Raw genomic sequence first — 8,915 nt, forward strand, 5'->3', positions numbered from 1 at the left:
ATATGGAACAGCATTGCTGCTGCTGCCTCAGCAACCCCCAGATGAATGAGGAGAATAATTAACTATGCAATGATTAACTATGACTTTTGCTGCCTTTCTAAACAGGATATGATGATACTGGCCACTTGTGTTTACAATTCTGCAATAGTGTTGCTTAATTGTCATTTTATGATTTCTTACCAAATCTGTTATCCAGCTTTTTTCTACTGGCACATTTTCTCCTTTATAGCCATGGCAATTTCAGAGATTTGGTTTGCTCTCAGCAAATTTGCTGCCAGACTGCAAATCAGACCTATGTTTACTTGCAGTGCTGACCGGATCCTGGGAATACCTCGCCATGGCAGTCTGTGTCATTTACAACACTTCCTGATACTTCAGTGACAAAATCAAGTGATACTGGTTCCATACTGCAAGCTGGAGCAATGTGTTTATCTTTGAAGTCTGTGGGCTGAGACTAAAATAATCAGCATTAATTATTCAGCAACATACAAGAAGTGATGAGTTTTCAATCAGTATAAATCAAATTCCTATAAAATACATTTTAAGTATAACTAAGATGGGCAAGATAAGCTCTTCTTATTGTTATCAAATGCTTCTTTGAATCCTCAAGGGTCAGTGTCTCTTATCTCCATCATTGATGAGATCTTCACGTTAACTGCTGTACAACATCATACAGATAGTTTGTTCAACCCTACTGGCAACAATGTCTGGTGTTTACCACAGATGATGTGTCCCTTTTGTTCTTCTTTGGTGACAATTAAAATTATTGCTTGTAGACTCCTACATCAAACATCAGGGTTGTCAATATTTTAACAGATTAATTTTTCAAAGAACAGCAGTGTTTCTCTTCCTGATTTTACTAAATAAGAAGAGAACATGAGGCTAGCAAAAAATAATTAGATGAGAACTTGTTTATTCAGTTGATACTTCTTACCAAGTACATATATACATGATTTTTAGGTAATGGTGTATTTAACCAAGTGATGTAAAGTAACTCCAAATGGATGTAAAATAACTCTCAGGTCATAGCTTTAAAAGATTTGCTCTCTTCCCTTCCTTTAATCTTTCTGTTCCTGAAAGCCATGGGTAGTTGTAAATGATAAAGAAGTTCCAAGGTAGCAATTAGTCCAGTGGATTACTCTATTTAAATTAAAAATCAAAACTATACCTATGCCCTGTTTGCTATGGAAAAGAAAAAGAAAAGAAAAAAAGAAAGAAGAAAAAAAGAAAAAAAAAAAAGAAAAAAAAGAAAATAGAATTCTAGTATTTTAGTCCTGGGCATTATTCAGATTTAATGGAAATATTGCACAGAATGAAATCAAATTTGGATTCGATTTTAAACCAGCCCTGCAACTCTCATCCTTACTAGTTTTAGCAAAGTGTCTTTATAATATGGGTACCTCAGAAAAAAAATTCAAATAAATTTCTATGGAACTGTGCTGCTGTGAAACAAGTACACTTTCTTAAGTTTACCCTTTCTTCACACAGATGTTACAAACATAGAAAATTACAAACATATATGTGTGTATAAATATATATGTGTGTGTGTGTGTGTGTGTGTGTGTGTGTATCAGCTGAAGGAGAGAATGCACGGTCCTAAATTTGGAGCACCACCTTTGGAAACACAAATGGTACTTAATGCAGTCTAAAAAATTAAACATCCAGTATTAGCAGTGGGCCAACAAGTTTTGATCTGGTATAATTGCTATCATTTGTAATCAGATTTGCTTCCTGCAGTGGGTTGTGGAGGAATTAGTAAAGCTAAGAAGATTTTTAGAAAGTTGGGAAAGCAGGCCTTAGAAACAGAAAGAGCCAAGACACTTAGAGCTATGTGCAGCTGCAAAGTCTGAAAGTAGCAAATGTTACAATAGTAGAGCAAGTGAGGATATTAAACAAGAGCTTGAGTCTTAGGCTTGGCTAAGATAGACTTTTAGATGGCAGGAAAATATGCTTAGCAAAATACTAGAAAGTTTTAAGCTTACTAATGGAATATTGTGTATTGTTAATAAAAAGAAGATAAGCAAGCACTGTGTGAAGCAGGTGTACGTGTACTTTTAGTAATCGGTTAAAACAACTGTCTGTAAGCTTTAGCAACATGCTATTGGCTAAAAAGTTTTTAAGATGCTCTGTAAGAAAGAAATCTCTGGCTGTACGTGAGCTTTGCCCTCTGCCTATTGTCTCAACCATGTAATGAGGCTGATCCCGCCAATAACGCTCAAGTCTTGTACCCGAGCAGCCCCGGCCCGTTCATGAAAAGGAAAAACACCGACACAGCTTGAGGCTTAGGAAGGCAAAGAGAGCCTGCAGGGCAGGTGGCTGTGCTGTGACTGCAGCAGCAGGAGGGGTCACCTCGGGGCTCAGGAGGGGCTCCGCTGTCCATCCGCGATGTGCCCGCTCCTCCTGCGTCCTGCGAGTCCTTCCCTGGCAGTGACAGCGGGAGCTGCTCCCTGCCGCCGGCCGGCTCCTCTGCCTGGAGTCCCTCCGAGCTGTGCAGTACAAGCTCCCTCTTGCCTGGAGCCAAATGCGTGCCTGCGCCTTGGGCTGGCTTTGCCAGCTCTCTTTTTCCAAGCGTGTGACTCCCAGGCTTCTGCCCCAGCCCAGGGATGTTTGTTATTTCCATCTCCAGCTAGTTTGACATGGTGAACCATTGTGGTTTTACCTAAGAGGTGAATCAGTAAGGTTGTGGTGCTTTCTTGTACACAATGTCCTGTTAGGACCAAGAAGAAGCTGCTCCTGCAGTTTGGCTTCTGGCTGTTCCTGCACCATTTGCTCCACACGGCATGACCAAACAAAGTCTATCCTTTGCTTTACTAAGTTTAGGCTACAGCTTAGTGCAAATACATGTTAAAAGAGAAGAAATGCCATAAATCCCCTTACATTTTTCCCCTCCCTAGCCAGGGTGCTGCCTGAGGGGGTTCTGGAGATGGACCACAACTCTCAGACAAATACCCTCAGACGGATGTTTTACAGACAAGACAGGTCTCTTACCCACAGCTGGACACACCTGTGAGGAATTGGGTGCCACGGCCTGTCACACACTCGTCAAAGCTTCAGGATCAGTGAAGAAATAGGGACAAACATTGATGTGGTCGCTCATCACGGAAACGAGAAGTGCCCCAAAGCCAATGTCAGTTGAAAAGGGAAATTCATTACAGACTGCTGCAACTGCACTGCTTAGACAGAGCGACCACTGCCTGATACAAGATGGCTGCAGAATGGCACCACTCTGCTGCCCCTATCTCTAAACAGAGAAATATCCATTTCAGTTCCCACAATCGAGTATGTCACGGGTTACTGAGCGCTGCCTACAGCTCTCTGTGTGTGTCTGTCTGTAAAGAACCAAACATGGACTGAATTATCTGCATATCCACAGAGCAGGAGTTCTGCTCCCAGTGGAGTCCCGGAGTTTTCTCAGCAGGCCTTGGCAGCCAGTGCTGAGCCAACGTGTGGCTCTGCTGCCATCCCCAATCTGCGCTTCCCGTGCCCAGCCTGAGTGCAGGTGGGGCATGTGCTGGCCATGGCCGGAGATTTCCATGGCCCAAATCCTGCAGCATTTCCATCTGCTCATGGCTTGGGGTAGCACAAATCACAAAACCCCCATCGCAGCTGACAAATGGAATTTCTTGCAGATTGCTACAGCTGCACTGCTGATGGACAAATACATGAAAATAAGTTTCAGTGGAAAAATGTCATTTCTTACAAATTGCTACACCTGTGCTGAAAACACAGAAGTATACAAATCTAAATTTAGGTAAAAACCAGGAATTTATGAGATTATTACAACCAGTCTGTGTAAAAATATACAATATCAGCTTCAGATAAGAAACACTTATTTATTGCCACTCTCTGCAACAACTCACTATACACAAAGATTAATTAGGTGTTTAAGGACTTAACTTAATTTATTACATATTACTACAAGCAATACAGACAGCCCATACAGAAATACTAAAATGTGCATTTGCTCTCTAAACAGCCCTACACTAAGAATACAATAGATAGAATTATACAACTACATCACTTCATACATGTTGAAATGCAATTAAATACACAGATATATAACATCTATATAAATACATATAAAAGTATAAAAATCTACAGATGTAAATATAAACATTACATATTACATACAATATATATATATCAGTAGATATATAAAACAAACTTATCTATAAGTATAAAAATATCATCAATCCAAACATACACACAACTGTATCAATACAAACATACTGCTATACATCTAGACACATATGTAAATATCATTAAATAGAAAGAAATAGATCAATATACATTAAAAATATAAAAACAGACATATCGACCAATACAAATTCCAATACAACATTTAAAGATACATATACCTATAACTGCATAAACACAAATAGATACCTACACAGCTGTAAACCTAGGAAATTAAACAGATACAACAACATACATGTATACTGAGACACATACATGTACACATAGATGTAATTATAAACATATATGTAAATATATGCATACATATACATGTAATACATCCATAAAAACATAAATATAATAACATACATATAGGAATATTCCCATACAAATAGAAGCCTACATATGTACATATCCCTCTCTATGTGCAAGTCCAGACTCTTTAAATGGAACTCGAAGCAGAGGAATCTCAGCTGCCCCATCTTTGAAGCCGCTCCCTCGGTCTCCTCCTCCAGGCAGAGCAGCTCTCCTGGACAGGGACAGCAGATGGGACATCTGGGAAGCAAAGGGAACACTCAGTCAGTAGGGGCACGTTTCCCTTGGCAGCAGCTGCACTTCCATCAGGGAAGAGGAAATGTCAGAGCCTCCCCAGGAGGGTCAGAAAGAGAAAGCAGCCGAGCGGGCCGGGCTGTGGTGAGCGCAGCCGCGGCGGGACCGTCCCGCAGCCCCGGCAGCCCGGCAGAGCCGGCACAGCTCCCGGGCCCTGCCGGCACAGCTGCCTTGCCCAAGGACAGCCCCTGTGCCAGCCGGGGCAGCTGCGCTGAGCAGCCCCAGCACGGGCAGGGCCCACGGCCACAGCCCACGCCAGCCTCAGCCCCACCCTGCCTCCCCGGCCCTGGGGCCTCACCCAAGCCCTCTCCAGGCTGGCAGCAGCAGGGCCCCACTCACTGCTCCTGCTGCTGGCCCTCGGCTTCTCCCTGCTGGCTCCCTGCAGTCTCCGGCGGTCCTCGTGGTCTTCATTGCAGCTGTGGCAAAAGTGGAGGTTCTGGAATTGGTTCCAAGGCCTGGCAGAGCTGCAGTCCCGGAGCCCTCTGTGCTCCCTGCTGGCCCTTCCATCCCCTCAGCCCCGCCATGCTCTCGCCAAACCCCCAGCCCTCTTCAGCTTCTCCAGCCCCTCACAGTCCTCTCACCTCCCTCAGTCCCTTCTGACCCATCCCGTCCCCTTAGACCCGCCACCCCCTCAGCCTGTGCCACTTGCCTGTCACCTCAGTGCCACCATGGCCCTGGGCTGCCCCACAGCCCTCAGCCCCAACAGCAGCTCAGGGTCACCGTCCCTTCAGCACCACCGCCCTCTCAGCCCCCTCAGTCTCACCGTCCTTCAGCAGCTCCTCAGGGGACAGTGCCTGGGGCCACCGGCAGCTCCCAGCACTCCAGGGACATCCGGGGCAGGAACTGCTGCTGCGCCCGGCCCGGCCGCCAGCTCGGACCCAGCCCAGGGAGAGGGGACACAGGGGGCACAGGGGGAAAAGCCAGAGGTGAGCGAGGAAGCAGACCAGGGTAAGAGCTTAAAAAGAGGCTCACACACATATCAATCTATGTAGCTAAAACCCCATATAAAATAGAAATATGCATTTAGAAATATATATATGTACATGTAATTATACACACGTATAAATGAAAACGTGCACACCTACAAAAACACATCTAAAGCTATAACGATAAACATCTAAAATGAAAAAGAAATTAACTGTGCAGATCTCTATCTGTGTAGATACATAAATATAATTACATAAATCTATAAATACAACTACCTAGATAAACAAAGATAACTATATACATCTATAAATATAACTAGAGACAGAGGAAGTCAACTTGCCCGATGTTCCAGGCTCTCCCTCTGTCTCTTCCTGCTACACAGGCCAGCCCTCCTGGAGAGGTCGATCACATGGGATCTGGGAAGCAAAGGGAACACTGAGTCAATATTGGCCCTTGTGCACGTGTTCCTTGAGCACCAATTGTCCTTCTAGCAGGCACTGTCAAAGATGGCCTGAAAGGCAAACTCTCACTTGGCAATTTGAAGCCTGCTCTTTAAAGAACAGGGATTCTTCCAAGGGTTTCAAAACTGAACTGTGTAAAGTATTTAAGTATCCTGATAAAGCCTCAGCAAAGTCTTGAGCTTGAAACACAGACAGTCTCAGTGACAGAGAGACCTCAGTCCCCACTGAAATGGCTGAAGCTGAAGGCTGCTGGGAGCTGAGTCATGAACCAAACTGGGACACCCAGCTTGGTGACACAACTCCACAAGGCCAGCTTTATTCCCTGCTCCCTTGCCACAGCAGAGGACTCAGTGTCAGAGCCTCTGGAGAAGTGTGGAGGGCAGGGCTCGGGGAGGTTGTGCCCGTGCAGGATTTGAGCTAAAGGCACCAGGAAGCACCAGCCTTGCAGACAGGAGCTCAACTCTGCTCATCTCCCTTGCTGCCAGAGGCAGGCTCGGAGCAGCCACCTTACACCTCTCTAAACCAAGGGGGGCTCTGTCCTTACCAGGCTCTTCGGGCTCTGGGGAACTGTTCCTGCAGCTCTCCGTGTCAGATGAAATTTCCTCTGCTGCAGCTCTGTCTACAGGCTCCCCTCCTGAAGACTCAGGGGCAACACTAACATCATCCTGAGCACAAACACAGAAAGAAAGGAACCCAAAGATCACTCACTATTTGGCTGCAATCACATCAGGGATACAAGAACTCTCATTCTCCACTCCCAAAGGACATGGAGCACGGGGGGGACACTGCCTACATGGTTCACATGACAAGCCTTTTAAACTCGGGATTTGGGTGACCAAGGTGAAACTGAAGCTCTTACAAAATGATCTTTGAGACAAAACATGAACACGGAAAACCAGAAGGCACCAAGTGAGGGGATGTGGGGGAGGTGCCCTCACGCTCTGACCCTGGCTTATCTCAGGAGCTGTGAGAAATCAGCCAGCAGAAAGCCAGGGGCTCTCCTGGCTGCCAGCACGGCTGTCAGCAAGGGCAGAGCTCGCTCCCAGCCCTGCCCTGTGCTGCAAACCCACACGCAAGGCACACATTTCTGCTGGGACTCTCACACCCCCACACACTGCTCAGACAACCCATCACACCGTGGTGCTTTTCGGAGCCCTCTGCTGCTGCCCCATGTGTAGGATCCAGGCAAGCATTTATGCACCTAGGCTCCTTCCAGGATCACATTCCTGACCAGTGGCAAAAATCTGTAAATCAGGATGGAAGGAAAAAAAACCAGCCCAAAAGAAAGGAAAAGCCAGACAATCAAATACTGTGTCTATTCCACTGAGGAAGTCAATGTCCACAATGCAGCACCTGCAAATGCCCTTTGGGTAGACAGATATTCTCACTAGGACCAGTTCCAGAACATTCATCTCTTCTGCAATAGCCCGTCCATCACAATCCTAAAGATTCTCAAGATGGTTCCAAACCTGCAATGTTTCCTTTTGTTATGGAATAAAATGCTTCTGAAAGCTGCTATGTGTGAGTTTACAGAAGACAAAAGACGTCCCACTTGAGAATATGATAGTGGGAAATCCAAAAAATCCCACTCCCCTCCTTGAGTCTGCCCTGCCTTGATCATAAATGTACTGCAGGCACTGGGTCAGCACATGAACAGACAGAGAGACATTCTTTGGCCAACACGTAGAATAATCTGCACAAGGACAGAGAGCTGCAGCTCCAGCCCAGCCCCACACACGGCTCTGGGAGCGCCCACACGCCCGGCAGGGCTCACACAGCAGCAGCAGCAGCTGCAGCCCAGCCCTGCTTTGCCTTGGCCTTCCCACCCAAAAGAGGCACAGCCCACATCTGCTGCTGGAACAGGCACCTCTGGCATGCCCCTCCCTGCACGGGACACTTGGCCTTCAGTGGCAATTCTCCAAACACTCTTCTCTTCCTTCCCAGCAAACAAAAATCCTGCAAACCATCACCGCAAATGCCCCGGTAGGAAGGATTCTTCCCAGGAAAAGGAGCACTCAAACTTGGCCAACACAGGCTCACAACGCTCATCCTCACTAAGGGGGGGGAGACTGTTTCATTTCCTCTTCTTTTACAAATCTTTCTTTACCAAGAACTATTAAATAACTAAGTAATAACAAAGTAAGTTCAATTAAAGAAGCCTTTGCTTCTCAGCTATGTAACAATGATCAAAAGCTCACAGTCCAGCCCCTTTGCTACCCATCCAATGGAGTTACCTGAGCAGAGGGAGACCTTTCGGGCAGGGATCTCCTGATCTCCCGGATCATTTTCTCTATGGCAAGGCCGAGATCTGCTGGTGGCCATCCCTCTGCCCCAGGTGCGTTGTGTCCTGAGCTGGAGGCCGTCGATGCTGCACAAGCAGCACTGCCAGCTGGAGCGCTGGGTGCAGAAGTGCCCGGGGTGGCTGCAAGAATCCAAACACGTTGGTCAGGCTCCACAATGTGGCTCTGGGACACAGATCTCTACTGCTGCCTTGGATTAACCATCACAGGAAGCATGCAGGAAAAGCAGGCAGAGAATTTTTTGGCAGCCTTCGAGGTGCCGCTTCCTAATAGGCTTGACAATTTCTGACCGAGAATGACAGAGCCTCGTGGAAAAATACTTAAGCGGTCACTTTTCCTGACCTTTTGGAAAAGCAAGGTTTCCTACCTCGTGGGTCGAAGGCCGGGGGCTGCTGCTCCCTGTGCAGCTGCTGGAAGCTGCAGGGCTGGAGCCGGAGCACCT

At 46.4% G+C, this 8,915-nt stretch overlaps 1 long non-coding RNA gene across 1 annotated transcript; it reads right to left on the reverse strand.

Annotated features, from left to right (window-relative positions):
* Positions 1-3,813: 3,813 nt before the first annotated feature.
* Positions 3,814-8,550, reverse strand: LOC135290690 (uncharacterized). Its single transcript, XR_010353460.1, has 5 exons — positions 8,408-8,550; positions 6,718-6,838; positions 5,549-6,128; positions 5,084-5,201; positions 3,814-4,731 (listed from the first exon to the last, which is right to left on the reverse strand). It is a non-coding gene; the product is annotated as an uncharacterized LOC135290690 (long non-coding RNA).
* Positions 8,551-8,915: the final 365 nt, after the last annotated feature.

The sequence above is a fragment of the Passer domesticus genome, chromosome Z (assembly GCF_036417665.1).
Source record: "Passer domesticus isolate bPasDom1 chromosome Z, bPasDom1.hap1, whole genome shotgun sequence".
Taxonomy (NCBI): Eukaryota; Metazoa; Chordata; class Aves; order Passeriformes; family Passeridae; genus Passer; species Passer domesticus.